Source organism: Pristis pectinata, chromosome 8 (assembly GCF_009764475.1).
Source record: "Pristis pectinata isolate sPriPec2 chromosome 8, sPriPec2.1.pri, whole genome shotgun sequence".
In the NCBI taxonomy this organism is placed as follows: Eukaryota; Metazoa; Chordata; class Chondrichthyes; order Rhinopristiformes; family Pristidae; genus Pristis; species Pristis pectinata.
In genome coordinates this window covers 88956451-88979061 of record NC_067412.1, presented here as the reverse complement: position 1 = coordinate 88979061, position 22611 = coordinate 88956451, and the positions used below count along the sequence as shown (strand labels likewise).

Below are 22611 nucleotides of genomic sequence, written 5' to 3'. Positions count from 1 at the left end.
TATAGCACATGCCCTTGAATCCAGGCAGCATCCGGTTAAACACTCTTCTGCACCCCTCTCCATAGCCTCCACATCCTTCCTATAATGGGGTGACCAGAACTGAATGCAGTACTCCACATGCGGCCTTACCAGAGTTTTATAAAGCTGCAACCTAACTTCCTGACTCTTGAACTCAATGCCTCGACTAATAAAGGCAAATGTGCCACATGCCTTCTTTACTACTCTATCGACTTATGTGGCAACTTTCAGGGAGCTATGGACTTGGACCCCCCAAGCTCCCTGACATCCAAGAGCTGTGGCCCTCTACAGGCCAGCAGAATGTAAGCACTTTTGGAAGTGGTTGGAGGGCAACAGGGGTGGAGAATGAGCCCAATCTCCTCCCACTCCTTGTCCCAAAACAGGATTGTTCAACCAGCTTTAGCTGGACATGCAGAGCACACATTCCACCTGCTACAGCAGTGTTTTGGCATGCAGACTATATTACCTTAATTTATGCATTGGAAGGGTCTACCATTTGACTCAGGTGGGTTCTTCAACTCAACCATGGCTGTGAGGAGACAAGGATGCTGAGTCCCTCAGACTTCAAACCCTCCTTCAGAGATTCTGACGGGGAGGATTTGATAGTTACAGAAACTTACAAAATTGGCATGTTCCTGATTAATTTTATTGGATCCTCTTTGCAGTTTCAGTGCCCTATAACTAATTGCTTGGATTACTACAGAGTGCAGTCCATCTCAGCTGTCAAGCCTGTAATTTTCCCACTTATCTCCCTGTTCAGAGAATTGTTACCTCACTCGAAACTGAACACACTTACTGTTGTCGTGTTAAGATTATCTTTTGACCTTGTTACTTCTCTGGAGCTTTCTTGAAAATGGGAAGGTTTGTGCCTACATTTACTGACTGGTTTTCAAGGCTTGTTTGATTTTTGGTGGAACTTTTAGAAGTCAGTCTGGACTAATATTAGGGAGGTTCTAAATCAGGCAGCCACACTGATCCCTTCAGCATCACACTGGGTTGGCGTTTCGATTAAAGTCATTCCCACCCTAAACAAGGGATTGTGTCCACTTCCCTGAGCTGCAAACTGTTTTGGAGATGACAACCTGGCCTCAGTATAGAGACTCTGCACTTCCCAGAATTTCCCTGTTTAAAATTTCTTTCACTTGACGGAGTTGGATTACAGTGTGAACTGCCATCACAATTCAGCGATCAGCATTTGCTGCCGACTGATTCTGCAGCAGTCATATTCAGTTATCAGTCTTCTCATTTCTTGGACCTTCCTTGATCTCTGTACTGGATTCAGGAAATGGGTCATGCCAAACTCTGAGGTCCTCTGAACTATGTTTGTTCAGCTGCCTGCAGTCTGCAGGAGATACAACCGCCAAGGTTCTAGATTCTGATCTTCCTTTCACAATACTCTCTGCCTCTCCCCTATTTTAAGACACTCCTCAGAACTTAACTCTCTCTACCAAGAGTTTTGTCAACTGTTTGGATACATATTTTGATGACTCATGCCATATTTTCTCTGATAATGTCCTGTGAAACATCTTGCAACATTTTATGATGTTAAAAGTTACATAAATTCAAAATGTTGTTTGTGTACACAATATATTGCAGCCAGAGGTGCAATAAATGATGAATAATTTTTAATTATTTATACAGTAGCATTCTCAGAGGGCATTGTTCATAGTGAGTCACAGGATATCATGAAGCTTGATAGATGGATAGATAGATATCTTTATTAGTCACATGTACATTGAAACACACAGTGAAATGCATCTTTTGTGTAGAGTGTTCTGGGGGCAGCCCGCAAGTATTGCCACGTTTCCGGCGCCAACATAGCATGCCCAGAACTTCCTAACCCGTATGCCTTTGGAATGTGGGATGCCTGAAGGGTGACAACTAGCACGTGACAAGTATAACAGAAAACCTTTCTACAAAGTGCAAGCTTCTTTATATGTAGATTAATGAATGAATTGTGTTTGTGCTTGAATTTGTGACGTAAATGATACTGGTTAAAAGGTATGACTGTCAGAGAGGGTATCTGTGTCAATATAACCATAGATTTTTGCTGGGGTAACATTGTCCTGAAGTTAATGAGCAGACCTGGTCATCTTCCTGTGCATTTGCTGCAGCTGCACTTTTTGTGACTGCAGTAGCAATTGACCTCAAGGCCTAGTTGTCACAGTCTTCCCATGGGAGAGGGGGGTCCTTGCAGCAACCATCCCTCAGCTGGCAGAAACTAGGCTGAAGTCAGCATGGTTTCCTTAAGGGGAAATCTTGCCTGACAAATCTGTTGGAATTCTTTGAGGAAGTAGCAGGCAGGATAGACAAAGTAGAGTCGGTGGATGTTGTTTACTTGGATTTTCAGAAGGCCTTTGACAAGGTGCCACACATGAGGCTGCTAAACAACACAGGAGCCCATGGTATTACAGGAAAGGTACTAGCATGGATAGAAGACTGGCTGACTGGCAGAAGGCAAAGAGTGGGAATAAAGGGGGCCTTTTCTGATTGGCTGCCGGTGACTAGTGGTGTTCCACAAGGGTTGGTGTTGGGTCCGCTACTTTTCACATTATGTGTTAATGATTTGGATGACGGAATTGATGGCTTTGTGGCCAAGTTTGCAGATGATACAAGGATAGGTGGAGGGGCAGGTAGTGTTGAGGAAGCAGGGAGTCTGCAGAAGGACTTGGACAGGTTGGGAGAATAGGCAAAGAAGTGACAGATGGAATACAGCATAGGGAAGTGTACGGTCATGCACTTTGGTAGAAGGAATAAAGGTGTAGACTATTTTTTAAACGGGGAGTGAATTCAGAAATTGGAGGTACAACGTGACTTGGGAATCCTAGTGCAGGATTCCCTAAAGGTTAACTTACAGGTTGAGTAGGTAGTAAGGAAGGCAAATATAATGTTAGCATTCATTTTGAGAGGACTAGAATATAAAAGCGAGAATGTAATGCTGAGGCTTTGTAAAGCATTGGTCAGACCACATTTGGAGTATTGTGAGCAGTTTTGGGTCCTATTTCTAAGGAAGGATGTGCTGGCATTGGAGAGGGTCCAGAGGAGATTTACAAGAATGATCCCAGAAATGAAAGGGTTAATGTATGAGGAGCATTTGATGGTTCTGGGCCTGTACTCACTATAGATTTGAAGGACAAGGAGGGATCGCATTGAAACCTACCAAGTATTGAAAGGCTAGAATAGAGTGGACGTGGAGAGGATGTTTCCAGTAGTGGGAGTGTCTAGGACCAGAGGGGACAGCCTCAGAATAGAAGGACCTCCCTTTAGAACAGAAATGGGGAGGAATTTCTTTAGCCAGAGGGTGGTGGATCTGTGGAATTCATTGCCACAGACGGCTGTGGAGGCGAAGTCATTGGGTGTATTTAAAGCAGAGGTTGATAGGTTCTTGATTAGTAAGGGTGTCAAAGGTTATGAGGAGAAGGCAGGAGAATGGGGCTGAGGGGGAAAAATAAATCAGCCATGATCGAATGACGGAGTAGACTCGATGGGCCGAATGGCTTAATTCTGCTCCTATGTCTTATGGTCCAAACTGAGGACCAGCCACAGGAACAGCTTGATGACCATCCATGCATCACTGTTGTCAAAGGCTTTAAACTGATTTTAAGTGTCTCTGATAATCAGAGATAAAGTTAAAATTAATTTAAATAATTAAAAAATTATTATCAAAATTAAATAAAAAATTCAAAATAGCTTAAATTAGTACAAATTAATTAAAAACTTAAGTTAATAAAAATTAAAGAAACTACTTACCTGCAGTTCTCTTTTTCATCAAGATCAGCAACCTGGTTCAAATGAACAGAATTGTGTTGGATGCAAAGTGCATCAGCTCCTCAGGTCAGTTTTTTGAGCAGCAGCGCAGAGGAAGGTCAGAGGAGCCAACATCTGACTACCAGTTGTATCTGACCACTTCACTGCATTGTACAGGTGTCAGAGATGATCTGTCCCACACGCAGAGCATGGCCGGTGCTTCTCTATAGAACCAGTCAGTCCAATCAGTGGATTGAAAGCACACGAGAGCAGTGCATCAGGAAACTTGAAAGTCTGGATTTGCCCAAAACCTGTAGAATTTGTTCTGCAGAGTGCACATTTTATTTTACCGGGATCATCGCCAAGAGTTCAGCCTGATAGACAGGCCTGTCCTCCAGTCTGACAATGATGACGTTGAAGCTGGGTGGCACAGCAGGTAGTGAGTGTACAGCTGCTAATGTCCAATCTCTGGTCACAAGGTGCCATGGGTGGGATGACCCCAGGCATATGTGATCCCTGACTCCTGAAATGGTCTTTATGCGTTGCTGGGAATTGATTGAAGTAGAGCTCCAATACAACACATCAAAAGGTAAGTTTAGAATCTGGAAGAAAATCCTCCTGGCTCTTAACTTTCCCCAGTCATCTTCCTGTGCATTTCCTGCAGCTGCACCTTTCTAACTCTGCAGTTAGCAATTGACCTCATGGCCTGGTTAAATCTAAATGATTTCATGGCCAAACATTTCCTCAGAGCTGGTTGAATCCCCTGTCAGGCCCTTGTCTTGCCTTCATTAGGTCTGGAAGCAGGTAATTTGGATTGGAGTTCTTTTTCAAAAGCTTTAACCATTTCCCCAAACCAAATAACCCCGATCTGGGAGTCAAAATTCAATCTAAAAAGACAAATCAACAATAGCACAGAGACAAATTACGTGATGGCAAGTTGCCATGTATTTTGTGTTTCACCTGTTTTGTCATAAAATACATTTAAATTAAAAACCTTGCATTTTAAGATCAGATTTTAGATATATCTTTATTAGTCACATGTACATCGAAACACACAGTGAAATGCATCTTTTGCATAGTGTTCCGGGAGCAGCCCGCAAGTGTCGCCACGCCTCCGGCACCAACATAGCATGCCCACAACTTCCTAACCTGTACATCTTTGAAATGTGGGAGGAAACCGGGGCACCCGGAGGAAACTCACGCAGATACACGGGGAGAATGTACAGACTCCTTACAGACAGTGGTCAGAACTGAACCCCGGTTGCTGGCGCTGTAATAGCATTATGCTAAACACTACACTACCGTGCCTGCCATATAGATACTTATATAAAATCTCAACCTTTTATACAGCCCCAGATCTTTCAAAGGAGTGTTACCAAGCAAATGTTAATATTGGGACAATGAAGGAAGCATTACGACAGGCGACAGGGGTCTAAGTTGTAATATTTAAACACAGAGGGTAAGGTAGAGGAGTGTGAGGAAGATCAAGCATTGAAGGCTGAAGGCATGGCTAACAAAAGTGAAACAAAAGTAGCGAAAGATGTACAAGAAGCCTGAGTAGATGGAATAAATATTTTTATTAGCGGGTTATAAAGCTGCAGAGAGTTGCAGAGAAAGTAACTTTATGCTGTAGGTATATGGAGCACTGGTGAGACCAAGTCTGGAGTACCACAAACAGAATTTGTCTCCTTATTTAAAGAAAGATATTGATGCATTGGAAGCAGCTCAGAGAAGGATTCCTGGGCAAAAACCAGGAATTGGTATTGGTATTGGTATTGGTATTGGTTTATTATTGTCACTCGTACCAAGGTACAGTGAAAAGCTTGTCTTGCATACCAATCGTGCAGGTCAATTCATTACACAGTGCAGTTACATTGAGTCAGTACAGAGTACATTGATGTAGTACAGGTAAAAACATTAACAGTACAGAGTAAAGTGTCACAGCTACAGAGAAGGTGCAGTGTAATAAGGTGCGAGGTCACGACAAGGTAGATCATGAGGTCATAGTTCATCTCATTGTATAAGGGAACTGTTCAATAGTCTTATCACAGTGGGGTAGAAGCTGTCCTTAAGTCTGGTGGTACGTGCCTTCAGGCTCCTGTATCTTCTACCCAATGGAAGAGGAGAGAAGAGAGAATGTCCCGGGTGGGTGGGGTCTTGGATTATGCTGGCTGCTTCACCAAGACAGCGAGAGGTAAAGACAGAGTCCAAGGAGGGGAGGCTGGTGTCCGTGATGCGCTGGGCTGTGTCCACAACTCTCTGCAGTTTCTTGCGGTCCTGGGAAGAGCAGTTGCCATACCAAGCCGTGATACATCCAGATAGGATGCTTTCTATGGTGCATCTGTAAAAGTTGGTGAGAGTCAAAGGGGACAAACCAAATTTCTTTAGCCTCCTGAGGAAGTAGAGGCACTGGTGAGCTTTCCTGGCCGTGGCTTCTACGTGATTTGACCAAGACAGGCTGTTGGTGATGTTCACTCCCAGGAACTTGAATCTCTCAACCGTCTCGACCTCAGCACCATTGATGTCGACAGGTGCATGTACACTGCCCCCTTTCCTGAAGTCAATGACCAGCTCTTTAGTTTTGTTGATATTGAGGGAAAGGTTGTTGTCATGACACCATTCCACTAAGCTCTCTACCTCCTTCCTGTACTCCGACTCATTGCTGTTTGAGATACGGCCTACAACGGTGGCATCATCTGCAAACTTGTAGATGGAGTTAGAGCAGAATCTGGCCACACAGTCATGAGTGTATAGGGAGTAGAGTAGAGGGCTGAGGACGCAGCCTTGTGGGGCACCAGTGTTGAGAATAATCGTGCCAGAGGTATTGCTGCCTATCCTCACTGATTGCGGTCTGTTTGTTAGAAAGTCAAGGATCCAGTTACAGAGGGAGGTGTTGAGTCCTAGGTCTCGGAGTTTGGTGACAAGCTTACTTAGGATTATTGTATTGAAGGCAGAGCTGTAGTCAATAAACAATAGTCTAACATAGGTGTCTTTACTGTCGAGATGCTCCAGAGCTGAGTGTATGGCCAGGGAGATGGCATCCGCTGTAGACCTGTTTCGCCGATAGGCGAATTGCAATGGGTCCAGGTTGTCTGGTAGACTAGAGTTGATGTGTGCCATGACCAGCCTCTCAAAGCACTTCATTTTCGTGGATTTCAGAGCCACTGGTCGGTAGTCATTGAGGCATGTTACCTTGCTTTTCTTGGTACCGGGATGATGGTGGTCTTCTTAAAACAGGTGGGAACCTGAGCTTGAAGCAGGGAGAGGTTAAATATGTCCGCAAATACTTCTGCCAGCTGATCAGCACAAGATCTGAGCACATGGCCAGGGACACCATCTGGGCCAGGTGCTTTCCTCGTGTTCACTCTCCGGAAGACTGATCTTACGTCCTCCACTGTGATCACACGTTCAGCTTCATTGGTGGCTGTCAGGGTGGATGGTGACAATCCACATCCCTTCTGTTCAAAACACGCATAGAATGCATTAAGTTCATCCAGAAGGGATGCGCTGTTGTTAGCTATGCAGCCCAACTTTGTCTTGTAGTCTGTTATTGCATGTAAGCCCTGCCATAACTGACGACTGTTCAGGGACTCTATTTTGAGTCGGTATTGCTTCTTAGCATTCCTAGTAGCTTTTTGAAGTTCATACCTCGATTTCTTGTACAGATCAGGATCACCAGATTTGTGTGCAGCAGTCCTCACCTTCAGTAGTGGATCTCTCGGTTCATCCATGGCTTCTTGTTTGGGAACACCCGGATTGCCTTCTTTGGTACACAGTCTGCCACACACTTGCTGATAAAGTCAAATGATAAAGTCAATATGATATATTGGTGAAGCTTAGAAATGAGAGGGGATGGATTGAAACATTTATGATCCCAAAGGGTCTTGACAGGGTAGATGCAGAGAGGATGTTTCCTCTTGTGGAAGAATCTAAAACTAGGGTACAGTGTTTAAAAATTAGAGGTTGCCCATTTTAGATAGAGATGAAGTAAAATTTTCTCTCTCAGTGTCGTGAGACTTTGAAACCTTCTTCCTCAAGAGGAGATGGAAGCAAAGTCCTTGAATATTTTTATAGCAAAGATAGAGAGCTACTTGGTAAATTGGTTAATTATTGTCACATGTACCGAGGTACAGTGAAAAACTTTGTTTAGCATGCCATCCATAAGATCATTTCATTTCAACAGTGCATTCAGGTAGTACAAGGGAAAACAATAAGAGAATGCAGAATAAAATGTTACAATTACAGAGAAAGTGCAGTGTGGTCAAACAATAAGGTGCAAGGCTATAATGAGGTAGATTGTGAGGTCACGAGTCCATTTTATCGTACTACGGGACCGTTCAATAGTCTTATAACAGCAGGATAGAAGCTGTCCTTGAACCTGGTGGTACGTGCTTTCAGGCTTTTGTATCTTCTGCCCAATGGGAGGGGGGAGAAGAGAGAATGTCTGGGTGGGTGGTGTCTTTGATTATATTGGCTACTTTACCGAGGCAGTGAGAAGTGTAGACAGATTCCATGGAGGGAAGGCTGGTTTCCATGATGTACTGAGCTGCGTCCACAATTCACTGCAGTTTCTTGTAGTCTCGGGTAGGTAGGTTGCCATACCAAGCCCTGATGCATCCAGATAGGATGCTTCCTCTGGTGCATCATTAAAAATTGGTGAGGGTCAAAGGGGACATGCCAAATTTCTTTAGCTTCCTCAGGAAGTAGAAGTGCTGGTGTGCTTTCTTGGCCATGGCACCTACATGTTCACTCCTAGGAACCTAAAGTTTTCAACCTTCTCGACCTCAGCATCATTGATGTAAACAGAAGCATGTGCATTGCCACCCTCTTCCTGAACTCAATGACCAGCTCTTTTGTTTTGCTGACGTTGAAGGAAAGGTTGTCATGCCAATAGGCTCTCTATCTTCTTCCTGTACTCCGACTCATTGTTATTTGAGATATGGCTTATTACGGTGGTATCGACTGCAAACTTGTACATGGAGTTAGAGCAGAATCTGGCCACGCAGTCGTGAGTGTACAGGGAGTAGAGTAGAGGGCTGAAGACGCAGCCTTGTGGGGCACCAAGGTTGAGAATAATCATGGCAGAGGTGTTGCTGCCTATCCTTACTGATTGCGGTCTGTTGGTCAGGAAGTCAATGATCCAGTTGCAAAGGGAGGTGTTGAGTCCAAGGTCTAGGACTATGGAGATGATTTGGCATGGAATGATAGTACCGAAGGTGGAGTTTAGGTCAATAAACAATAGTCTAACGTAGGTGTCTTTACTGTCCAGATGCTCCAAAGATGAGTGTAGGGCCTGGGAGATGGTGTTCACCATGGACCCATATTGACTTGATAAACAAAAAGGTTGGAAGGTTACTGCAAATGAACAGAAATGCAGAATTAAGTTATGATCAGATCAGTCATGATCTTACCAAATGGCAGAGCAGGCTTGAGGGGCCAAGTGGCCTATTTCTACTCCTAGTTCATATGTTCATATGTAAACAGCAATTGCTGGAGCCACAGAGACATACAGCACAGAAAAGGCCATTTGGCCCACAAAATCTGTACCAACCATAAACACCTATTTACACCAATCCCATTTTATTCTCATCAACTCCCCCCAGATCCTCTCGCTCACCTACACACCAGGGGCAATCTATAGTGGCTACTTAACCTACCAACCATTGCACCTTCGGGACGTGGGAGTAAACAAAAGCACCCGGGGGAAATCCACTCAGTCACGTGGACAACATGCAAACTCCACACAGACAGTACCCTGGATCAAGTTTGACTTCAGGTCATTGGAGCTGTGAAACAGCAGTTCTACCAGTTAGCGTCATAGAGTCACAGAGTGATACAGCACAGCAGCAGGCCCAACTCATCCATGCCAGCCAAGATGACCATCTAAGCTAGTCCCATGCTGCCCATGGAGGGTTCTGAACTGAGAATTTTAAAATGATGGTACTGCTGGACTGGGAGCCAGTATGGGTCAACAGTTTGGGGCATGAACAATATAACAAAGCTGGAGGTAGATAGTCCTTGCAATCAATAATCTGGGATCAGAAGCCAAGTCCAGATCTGTCTGCTTCAACAATTTATTTACATATTTATAATTTCTACTCCCACTAAGTGAAATTGCGGTCCATGCCCCACATTACATGACAGATTATATTAAAGCGGTTAATACGCAAGGAGAGGAAACAAGAAGGAAAGTGCAGATGGATGGAAGAACACGGCACATAACAACAGCACATAAAGCAGCAGGGAAGGGGAGATGAAGATGGAAATTATGGGATAAAAGTACATAATATTCAGAGGAAAATTAACAACACAAAAATTTATTTTAAAAACAATGTAATTGGAAGTGCCTTTAAGCAGTATATTAAAGATGGGTTTACATTAGGTCATGAATGCAATTTCACTGGTTAATCAGATGATAATTTTTAACTGCATATCTTTATTCTCAGTTGAAGAGATGTGCGTAGAACTTCTCATATAAACGACATGAGGGTCACTATTAATGAGCTTTCTATAATACAATTTTTCCTTGAAATATTAGCTGCATTATTGGGACAACAGGCCCCAGTACTCGAGGACAATGGAATACAGAAACATACAGAAAGAGGCAGTATGAGAGACACAAGGAAAGAAAAGCTTCTATATAAAGGATTTATTTAAGAAAAAGTATTGGGATTTTGGGACTGCCTCCCCATATGGATATCATCATGAATGAGAAAAACAATTTTATGGAAATTTAAGTTGATAGATTTAATATGTCTCAATCAACAGTGCTATTGACGTCAATTGGGTGCTCCTGAATTTTTGTTGCCCAGTTCCCTATCCTTCTATTTTTGAACTCAGCTGAAATTTGCAATCTTAAATCTGCCCTTGGTGGATATAAACTCAAGGCAACATTCTGCTGCGGTTTGCTTTGTCTGCCATATTTCAACCACCGCACTAGTGTGGTTCCACCTCCACAGATCCCTGGGGTGGAGAATTCCAGAGTCACAGTCCTCCAAGAGAAGAAATTCCTCCTCATCTCCCACTTAAATGGGCAATCCCTTATTCTGAAACTATCTAGTCCTAGGTATTCCATCTGGGGGAAACAACTCTTGGCAGGATCTTTGTATACACCTCACAGCTTGCTGGACCCACCAATCTTTTGTCAGCAGCAAATCTGGCTAGAGTAAACTCAGCCCCTTCATCGAAGTCACTAGCATGGATTATAAATAGCCTAGGTCCCAGCACTGATCCCTGTAGCATCTCATCATCCAAGAATGATCCATTTATCCTGACTCTCCTTTTCCTGTTAGTTATCCATTCCCCTATCCACACCAATATATTTCTCCTAATGCTATGCACTCTTGTTTTGTTCAGTAACCTGTCATGTAGTACTTTGTCAAATATCTTCTGGAAGTCCAAGTTCACCACAAACCTTCTCATGTCCTTTATCCACCCTACCTGTTACATTCTTAAAGAGCTGTAGGAATTAATGGGGACAAAGGGAGATTCAGTGTTTCAGGTCGTGACCCTGCGTCAGGACTGTGTAATGGGTGGCAATAACAGCATGCACAATATAGTGTTACAGTTACAGAGAAAGTGCAGTGCAGGCAGACAATAAGGTGCAAGGTCATGACGAGATGAATTGTGAACCATAAAACCATAGAACCATAGAACCATACAGCACAAAACAGGCCCTTCGGCCCACCATGTTGTGCCGTCCATCAGACCACCCTCACACTACCTAACCCCTTCCTCCCGCATGTCCCTCTATCTCACATTCCTCCATATGCCTATCCAACAAGCTCTTGAACCTGTTCAATGTATCTGCCTCCATCACCACTCCAGGCAGTGCATTCCATGCACCAACCACTCTTTGGGTGAAAAACCTCCCTCTGACATCTCCCCTGAACCTCCCACCCATAACCTTAAAGCCATGACCTCTCGTCTCGAGCATTGGTGCCCTGGGAAGGAGGCGCTGACTGTCTACTCTATCTATTCCTCTCAATATTTTAAATACCTCTATCATGTCTCCTCTCATCCTCCTTCTTTCCAGTGAATAAAGTCCTAGCACCTTAAGCCTCTCCTCATATTCAATACTCTCCAATCCAGGCAGCATCCTGGTAAATCTCCTCTGCACCCTCTCCAATGCCTCCACATCCTTCCTATAATGAGGCGACCAGAACTGAACACAGTACTCTAAGTGTGGCCTAACTAGAGTTTTGTAAAGCTGCATCATCACCTCGCGGCTCTTAAACTCAATCCCGCGACTTATGAAAGCTCTTTCCACCTGTGAGGCAACTTTCAATGAACTGTGAATATGAACCCCCAGATCCCTCTGCTCCTCCACACTGCCAAGTACCTTGCCATTCACCCAGTACTCTGCCCTGGAGTTTGTCCTTCCAAAGTGTACCACCTCACACTTCTCCAGATTGAACTCCATCTGCCACTTGTCAGCCCAGCTCTGCATCCTATCAATATCCCTCTGTAAGCTCCGACAGCCCTCCACACTATCCACAACACCGCCTATCTTAGTGTCGTCTGCAAACTTACTAACCCAGCCCTCCACTCCCTCGTCTAAGTCATCTATAAATATCACAAAAAGTAGAGGTCCCAGAACCGATCCCTGCGGGACACCACTAGTCACTGCCTTCCAATCTGAGGGCACTCCTTCCACCACAACCCTCTGCTTTCTACATGCAAGCCAATTCCTAATCCACACAGCCAAGCTTCCTTGGATCCCTTGGCCTCTGACCTTCTGAAGAAGCCTACCATGAGGAACCTTATCAAATGCCTTACTAAAATCCATGTAAACCACATCCACCGCACTGCCCTCATCAATCTTCCTGGACACCTCCTCAAAGAACTCTATCAGGCTTGTGAGGCAAGATCTTCCCTTCACAAAGCCATGCTGGCTGTCCCTAATCAGTCCATGATTCTCAAGGTGTTCATAAATCCTATCCCTTAGAATCCTTTCTAACAGCTTACCCACCACAGACGTGAGACTCACCGGTCTATAATTCCCTGGCCTATCCCTATTACCTTTTTTGAACAAGGGGACCACATTCGCAACCCTCCAATCCTCCGGCACCACCCCCGTAGACAACGAGGACTCAAAGATCCTTACCAGCGGTTCAGCAATCTCCTCCCTAGCCTCTCGAAGCAGCCTGGGGAAAATCCCGTCAGGCCCCGGAGATTTATCTGTCTTAATATTATTTAACAACTTCAACACATCCTCTCTCTTGATATCAACAACCTCGAGAACATTACCCCTACCAGCACTCCCTTCCGCATCATCAAGACCCCTCTCCCTGGTGAATACCGAAGAGAAGTACTCATTCAGAACTTCTCCCACTTCCGCCGCCTCCAGGCAAATTCTCCCACCTTTGTCCTTAATCGGACCTACCTTCACCCTAGCCATCCTCCTACCCTTCACGTACTTGAAAAAGGCCTTGGGATTTTCCTTAACCCTACTAGCCAAAGCCTTTTTCATGTCCCCTTCTAGATCTCCTCAGCCCTTTCTTAAGTTCCTTCCTCGCTACCCTATATTACTCACGGGCCCTGTCTGAACCTTGCTGCTTATACCTCACGTATGCTACCTTCTTCTCCCTAACAAGTCGTTCCACCTCTCTCGTCACCCACGGTTCCTTCACCCTGCCATTCCTTCTCTGCCTCACCGGGACATATTTATCCCTAACATCCTGCATAAGATCCCTGAATATCGACTACATCCCCATGGTACATTTTCCTTCAAAAAGGACATCCCAATTTACACTCCCAAGTTCTCTCCTTATAGCCTCGTAGTTAGCCCTTCCCCAATTGAAAAACCTCTTGTCCTCTCTGCACCTGTCCCTGTCCATGACAATTTTAAAGGTTATGGAGCAATGGTCACTGTCCCCCAAATGCTCACCCACCAATAGATCCTTCACCTGTCCCGGTTCATTTCCTAAAACTAGATCTAACATGGCATTCCCTCTAGTCGGCCTGTCAACATACTGCGTCAGGAATCCCTCCTGGACACTCTTAACAAATTCCGTCCCATCCAAACCTTTGGCATTAAGCAGGTTCCAGTCTATATTTGGGAAGTTGAAGTCTCCCATTATAACAACCCTGTTATTTCTGCTTCTCTCCAAACACTGCCTGCCAATCTGCTCCTCTATATCTCTACTGCTACCGGGGGGCCTATAGAATACTCCTAGTAGAGTAACTGCTCCTTTCTTGTTCCTCAATTCCACCCATACGGACTCTAGAGATGATCCTTCTACAACATCCAAGTCACGAGCTTATCCTATTGTACAGGAGGTCTGTTCAATGGTCTTATAACAATGGGACAGAAGCTGTCCTTGAGCCTGGTGAGACATGCCCTTCAGGCCATGAAGAGAAAAACTGAGCCAACGTGATATAGAAACAGAAAGTGGAAAATGCTGGAAAAACTAAGCAAATCAGGCAGTGTCTGTGAAAAGAGAAACAGTTAACATTTCCGAAGAGGGGTGCTTCATCAGACCTGAGAGAGAAAGAAGTTAGTGGTGAAGCGTGGATGAACAAAGGGAATTTCTCTTTGTCCATCCACAAAGTGTGAAGTGCCTTGGGACATTTGATACATTAAAACACACTATAAATGAAAGCTATTTTTGGTGGTGGAATTATATCCTGGGTTCATGACATCATTTACAGTTGATGTGACAGTTCAGTGGGGAGGTAACACATGAATGCATACCCAAGGGATACAAGAGACTGCAGACGCTGGAATCTGGAGCAAAAAACAAACTGCTGGAGGAACTCAGCGGGTCAGGCAGCATCTGCAGAGTGAAATGGATAGTCGACGTTTCAGGTTGAGACTCTTTTTGAAGGATCTGGCCCCAAAACATTGACTGTCCATTTCCCTCTACAGATGCTGCCTGAACCACTGAGTACCTCCAGCAGCTCATTTTTTTTTTTGACATTGACACACATTTAGGAAAATGTAAGGTTATCCACTTTGGAAGAAGAATGAAAAAACAAACTATTATTTACATAGAATAAACTTACAAAATGTTGCAGTACAAATTTTCAGAGAAATTGTCAGAGAAATTATTCTGTGGCAACCATAAATAGATATCCAATGCTTTTGCTGCTCAAGTAGGAATAACTACTTCAAAGATTCAACATAGTCATATACATGAACCTTACAGCAGCTCATCACCAGCATAGCCATCATCGCAACCCCATCCAAATCCCATTTCATTGAATGCCTGCCACTCAGTCAAAGTGCCACGTGCATCTATAATTTTAATAGATCCACTAATTTAAATTCAGCAAACCAAACAACATGGAAGACATTTTGTGGTCGAAATGATGCAAGTCAGTGTAACCTGAATTAAATATTAAAGGTGGTGGAGCAGTCTCCATTTCATTGTAACCCACTAGCCTCCATTTTTATGCAGACTGATTAAAGGAAGTTGTTTCTTCTTCTTCTCCTTCTTCTTCTGTTCCTCAGGATCCAGGACGACTTGCTTCTGCTCTGGTTTTCTAGGTTCTGAGGTGACTGATGAGGCCATTGAGGGTCTTCCACAGATGGGGCAGATGGTACCTCATTGGGATGGGTGGGTAGATTGGGAGGTGGCAGGCTCCCTCCACCACTTATGGCTTCTGTGTGCTCCCAGTGAATGGTCTCAAAGTTCTCAATCCCATCCTACATGCTTCTTCTCCCTTTGAGCAGTCGGTGGGGATGTTACATTTCTTCAAGAACAAATCCTTTTCCTTTTCTCTGTCTGCCTGGACACCTCCTCCCTCAAGAGAACTTGGAACTGAGTGTCTGTTTTGGATAACACACACAAAATGCTGGAGGAACTCAGCAGATCAGGCAGCATCTATGGAGGGAAATGAATAGTCGACGTTTTGGGTCGAGACCCTTCATCAGGATCCTTCACCAGATTCCAGAATCTGCAGAATCTCTTGTGTCTGTTTTGAGTGCCTGATGTTGGGCACATGAGTGATGTGGCTTGCCCAATGTACCTGACCGAGTGTAACTGGGGCTTCAACACTAGGCATGTTGGGCAGGGAGTGTACATACATTAGTTTGCTTATCCTGACAGTGAATTTGGTAGATTTTGCAGAGGTAGCACTGACGGTACTTTTCCAGCCTTCTGAAGTATGGCAGCAGGTAGTACTGCTGTCTTGCGGCTCCAGGGTTCCAAGTTCAATCCTGACCTCGGTTGCTATCTGTGAGGCATTTTCACATTCTCCGTGTGAAGGCATATGTCAACCCTGAGCACTCCGGTTTCCTCCCACATCTCAAAGATGACCTAGCCGGTAGGTTAATTGGTTCCTGTAAAGCACCCCTGGTCTGGGGAAGTGGTAAAAAATCAGGGCGGAGTTGATGGGTTACAGGGAAGTAAGTAGGAGCGATAGGCTTGTCGGGATTGTTTTAAGAGCCAGCCTAACTGGGCTGAATAGCGTCCTCCGATCTCATCAACAAATATGAGAATTTCTCCTCAGCTCATATCTAATACTTTGCCTGTTTAGGTAGTCCAGATCTCATATAGGAGGGCAGGGATCAATGCTGCCCTGTAGACCATTGGTTTTGATGTTCACATATCTTTTTCCTCATTCATCTAAAGGCTGTGTTGGTGCAGTGAAAGTCATGGTGAAGCCAAGGACTCTCCCAGCCTCTTTGTAGAGTCCACATATCCTGCTCACTTACAGGCTGCCTAAAATAGGTTTTCTAATCCCTTTACTGCAGTTCATGGATCTCGCAATGCAGAAATTGGCTAAAACGGGATGATTGCACTTCACAAAGGAAGTGAAATGTCAGATGTGAAAAGCTTTAGGATTTCCTTGGGTCAATGGAAGGTACCATAGAACTGTACAGCTCAGGAACAGACCCTTTGGCCCACAATGTCTGTGCCAATCATGCCAATTTTAACTAATCCCATCAGCCTGCACATGGTCTATATCCCTCCACTCCCTGCCTGTTCATGTGCCCGTCTAAATGTCTCTTAAACATTGCAATTGTATCTGCTTCCACTGCTTCCCCTTGCAGCACATTCCAGGCACCACTCTCTGTAAAAAGAACTACCACTCTCTGTGTAAAAACATATAACTGCATATCCATTCAGTCATTCCAACTATGCAAAATAATCCCAGGATAACTGCCTATATTCTACACTTCTGTCCTCAGGGGTAATTTTCATGCATCCAGACATCTCAATCTTAGATTTCACCTTGAAGCAAGGTGACGGCTTTCATACAAAATCTGGTCCAGTCCAAATCTTCCTGCTTGTAGAACACAAACCGGCAATGTGTTGATTCCATGAATAATAAAGTTACTGCAGAAACAAGTTAACACATTAGTTATTCAAGTTTCTTTCAACTATTTCCTGTTAAATTACTCAAGTCTGTGAGTTAGCTATTTTTTATATTATTTGAGGTATTGTCTGGCATCCATATGCTTTTGGTTTTAACTTACTTGGGAAAAATTCCACCACTGCTTTGTGTAGATTTTATTTTAGGGCTAGAAGGATCTTATAAAGGGCTCTTCAGCAAATGTCAGATGGTCAGATGGAAGGGTCATGCTGGATGCACATATCAGAATGGATTATCTTACCAGCATTTCTGCTGCTCATGACAAAGAAAGTTTTCAAATGAACACCGCCAAGCCTCAGGTTATTTTTCTTCTCTGCTTCCGCCAGAATTAACCATTTATCTCAGAGCCCAAGATAATAACTGTGGTCAACAGATAAAACTGCAAATGCTGGAATCTAAAACAAAATCAGAAACGTTGGAAGAACTCAGTCAGTCCAAGCAGCATCTGTGGAAAGAGAAACCAGTCAACATTTCAAGTCAACAACCCTTCCTCAGAACAGGTTTTCGGTTTACTGGCCCAAAACGTTGACTGGTTTCTCTTTCCACACACGCTGACTTTTTTCTGCATTTCTGGTTTGCTCATGGCCTCTTTAAGTCTAGTTTATTGTCATAGGCAAGTACAGTGATAAATTTTCTTACAGCAGCATCACAAACATGAACGTTCAGACAATACACAAGACAGTGAAGAGAAAAAGAAAAAAATTGTACAAAACAAGACATTAGTGCAAAAAAGAAATCCACAGAGACAAGTCCATAGTAGTGCGTCCGTTGCTGAGGTAGGGTTAGGGTTGTGCGGCTCAGTTCAGAACCTGATGGTTGTAGGAAAGTAGCTGTTCCTAAACCTGGTGGTGTGGGACTTCAGGCTTCTGTATCTCCTGCCTGAAAGTAGCTGCGAGAAGAGGGCATGACCCAGATTCTTGTCGATTTGGTTGTAGCTTCAAAGAAATTTTAGTCATCCCACAGGATATACAGCTATATCAGATATGCTTGTTTCAGATATGCTGTAGAATCATTGCTTCAACCTTCTCCCACTAATCCATTAAGTGGGCATAAATATGTAAATATGTCCAGCAATTTTTCCAAATCAATAACACAATGCTCTCATCTACTTATAAATTTCAAGCAGTAAATTACATATGGAATATGATTTTCTTTTTGCTGTACCATTGCCCCACAAACCAGAAGGTTGAATATTATCTTGGTAACTGAAACAGGTTAATAATTTGAAGTGTAGATTCATTATTGACATGAGCAGGTTTGATAGTGGCATGGAAATATGTAAACACACCAACTAGTTGTGTTCGCAATTGTACCCTCGCTATTTGATTTTACATGGTTCGTGGTAGTGTAATGGTTAAGTTCCTCAACCAGCAGCCAGACTTCTGAACCATTGATCCAGAGACACAAGTTCAAATCCCACCATGAGAGCTGGGGATTTTAATTCAAGTAAATAAATGAATCTGGAATTTAATAGGAAACCCCTGTTTTGGTAATGGTATGCATAAGACTACTGGACTGTCTTTAAAAAAACATTTGGTTCACTGGCATCGCTCAGGAAATGAAATCCGCCATTCTTACCTTGACTGGCTTATATGTGACTCCTAACTGCCTCTTCAGTTCAGGGACGATTAGGGATGGACAATAAATTACAGAACTGATGACAACATCCACATCCTGTGAACAATTACACTTTTAAAAAGACAAGAAATTTATCTCTATAGTTAAGTGATGTTTGAACCATTTTGTGCAAAATCCCAATTTGTAACTTCATGGTCCACCATATCCATCCCATTATAAAAGCCAAAGGATCAACCCTGGTGCAATGAGGAATGAAGAAGACCATGCCAGGAGTGGGGGTGGATGTAGGTAAAGATGAGGTGCCAACCTGATGCAGCTATGACACTGGACAGCACCATACTAAACAGCTAGTATAGTTGTCAATAGGCCAAGCTAAACAATCACAAAACCAATAAATCTAATCAAATCTCTGCAGTTCTGGCACATTCAGTAACAAATAATGGCAGTCAAATAAAGAGCTAACAGGTCAAGGGGGTCTCCATGAACATCACCATCTTCAACGAGAACCTGGCCTGAGTGTTGAAAACAAAGCTGAAGCATTTGTAGCCATCTTAAGCTAGAAGAGCTAAGGAACTGATCCACCACTGCCTTCCCCAACATCACAAAAGGCAGTCTTCATCCAGTTCAATTCAGTCCACATGATAACAAGAAGCACCTGACAGTGCTGGAAACAGCAAAGGCAGCGATACCTGGCAAAATCCCAGCTCTAATGTTGAAGGCTGCACTCCTGAACCATCTGCACCACTAGCCAAGCAATTTTACTTTAGTTACAAAATTGGAATCTCTCCAACAGTGTGGAAAATTGCCCTGGTTTGTTTTGTTCATAAAGAGGAGGGCAAATCCAATCTATCTAATTACCAGCCCATTAGTCTACCCTCAATCATCAGCAGCATGATGGAAGATGCTGTCAACAACACGATAAAACCTGTTCACTACAAAGACTGCATCGAACATAGAACAAATACAGTACAGGAACAGGTCCTTTGACCCATTATGTCCATACCAATCATGATGCCAGTCCAACTAATTGCCTGCACATGGTCTATATGCCTCCTTTACCTGCCTGTTCAAGTGCCTATCTAAGTGCCTCTTAAACATTGCTATCGTATCTGCTTCTATCACTTCCCCTGGCACTGCACTGACCACTCTGTGTAAAAAAACTTGCCTCGCACATCTCCCTTAAACTTTCCCTCTCTCACACTAAACCCATGCCTGCTAGTATTGGGCACTTCCACCCTGGGAAAAGGACTCCATCTGCTCTATATATGCCTCTATTAAACTTCTATCAGATCGCCCCTCAGCCTCCACTGCTCCAGATCAAGAAATAAAGTAGATCAAGAAAATGGCTCACCATCACCTCTCAAGGGTAATTAGGGATAGCGATAGGGATAGGGATAGTTGTCAATAGACCAAGCTAAACAATCACAAAACTAGTAAATCTAATCAAATCTCTGCAGTTCTAGCACATTCAGTAATGAATAATGGCAGTCAAATAAAGAGCTAACAGGTCAAGGGGGTCTCCAAGAGCATCACCATCTTCAATGAGAACCTAGCCTGAGTGTCGAAAACAAAGCTGAAGCATTTGTAGCCATCTTAAGCTAGAAGAGCTAAGGAACTGATCCACCACTGCCTTCCCCAACATCACAAAAAACAGTCTTCTAGTCTCCCATAGTAATTAGGGAGTAAATGTTGGCTACCAGAAGAAATATGCTTCAGGAAATAAGAGCATAAGAGCAAAAGAGGTAGAAGGAGTGGGCCATTTGGGTGATCTTTTACCTCAGTACCACTTTCCTGCCTTAACCTATATTCTTTTATTCCCTCAAATTCTAAATATCAATCTCTTTCTTGAACATACTGAGTGACTAAGCCTCCACAGCACTCTTGGAGAGAAAATTCCTAAGATTCATCACCGACCTGGTGAAGAAATTTCTTTTCATCGCTGTCCTGAAAGCTGGACTCCTTATTCTAGATAGTGATCCCTGCTTCTAGATATACTCTAGCCAGGGAAACATCAATTCCACCTTGTCAATCCCCCTGCTACAATGCGACCACCTCTGATTCTTCTAACGGCAAGAGAATATATAATCTCTGTTACCTCTGCTCATGTGACAAAACTGCCATTGCAGGAATCAATCTGGAGAATCTTTATTGTACTCCCTCTTTCACAAGTATATCCTTATGAAGGAATACCAAACCTGTACATAATATTCTGGATGCAATCTCACCAGGGCTCTGCCTAATTGGTGCAAGACATCTCTGCTCTTGTACTCAAATCTTCTTGTAAAAAGGGCCAACATACCATTTCCCTTCCTAATTACTTTCTGTACTTGAAAGTTAACTTTCAGCAATTCCTGTACAACTAAATACCTCTGAACATCTCTTGTCATTTAAAAAATACACCACCTCTTTATTTTTTTCTACCAAAGTGGAAGACCTCACATTTTTCCACATGATACTTCATCTGCCATGTCTTTGCCTGTTGCTCAACCTGTCTCTATCCACCTGCAGCCTCCACACCCTCCTTGCAACCCACAGTGCCACCCAGCTTTGCATCATCAGCAAGCTGAAATAAACTATATTTAAACTCCTTATTGGTATTGGTTTACTATTGTCATTTGTACCAAGGTACAGTGAAAAACTTGTCTTGCATACCGATCGTACAGGTCAATTCATTACATAGTGCAGTTGCATTGAGTCAGTACAGAGTGCATTGATGTAGTAAAGGTAAAGATAGTAACAGTACAGAGTAAAGTGTCACAGCTACAGAGAAAGTACAGTGCAGGTAGACAATAAGGTGCAAGGTTACAACAAGTTAGATTGTGAGGTCGGAGTCCATCTCATCATATAAGGGAACTGTTCAATAGTCTTATCGCAGTGGGATAGAAACTGTTCTTGAGCCTGGTGGTACGTGCCCTCAGGCTCCTGTATCTTCTGCCTGATGGGAGAGGAGAGAAGAGAGAATGACCCAGGTGGGTGGGGTCTTTGATTATGCTGGCTGCTTCACCAATTTATTGCTATAGATTATGAACAGCTTGGGCCCCAGCACCGATCCCTGTGACACCCCATTAGTCACAGCACCCATTCCAAAAATTCATATTCTCCTTTCTCTGTCCATTGACCAATCCACAGTCCAGGTCAACATGTTAGCCGCAATATTGTGTGCCATAATTTACTTTAATAATCTCTCATTTGGCAATTTATCAAAGCTCTCCTGAAAGTCCGCTTCATCTGGTTTGTGCTTACATATTCTGCCAGTTACAACTTCAAAGACAGGTTAGTCAAATGTGATTTCCCATTCAGAAACCCATGATGATCCTGCTAGCCCTGTTAACGCTTCCATAACGATGCATTCCAGCTTTTTGTTTCCTACTCACATCAGGCTAATTTGTCATTAGTTCCCCATTTTCTCTTTCCCTCCTTTCTTAAATAGTAGGGAATTCTTAAATTGCTGCTTTCCAATGTCTGCAGGCATGCATCCACACTTTCCCAACTTCAGTGTTGCTTCAATTGAATCAGAGTTCACTCTTCTACTTCTGCTCTGAACATGATTCATGACTCATGAAAACCAACAGAGAAGAATGAAGCATTTTAAATAAAGGATTTTCTTAATTGAAACAAAAAATTAGCCATTCCATTTGCCTCACCAAGGTTCAGGTTTGTGATCCATCGATTCATTTGTTTTTACCAAATATGTTTTATCCAAAACACTTGGACATTTAGTTTTAGAATTCACTGAGATGCAAGATGAGAAAAAGTGATTCTGTTGGGTCATAAATTGAGTTTGATGAGCTGGCGTGCTTTAGTGTTCTTGGCTGTAATGTCAACACAAAGAATTTACATCAGGGTTGGAGAATAAGCGAAAACTAAAGGGCATGGGTCCTTATACCTGACCATGTGATGGTTTTATGGTTTAAATGTGCTATACAATATTAATACTTTGAAAGA

General features: G+C 43.4%; 1 protein-coding gene across 1 annotated transcript in view; it reads left to right on the top strand.

Annotated features, from left to right (window-relative positions):
* Positions 1 to 22611, top strand: part of nalf2 (NALCN channel auxiliary factor 2) — a 334928-nt gene that overhangs the window by 290201 nt on the left and 22116 nt on the right. The gene's annotated exons all lie outside the window — the stretch shown is intronic.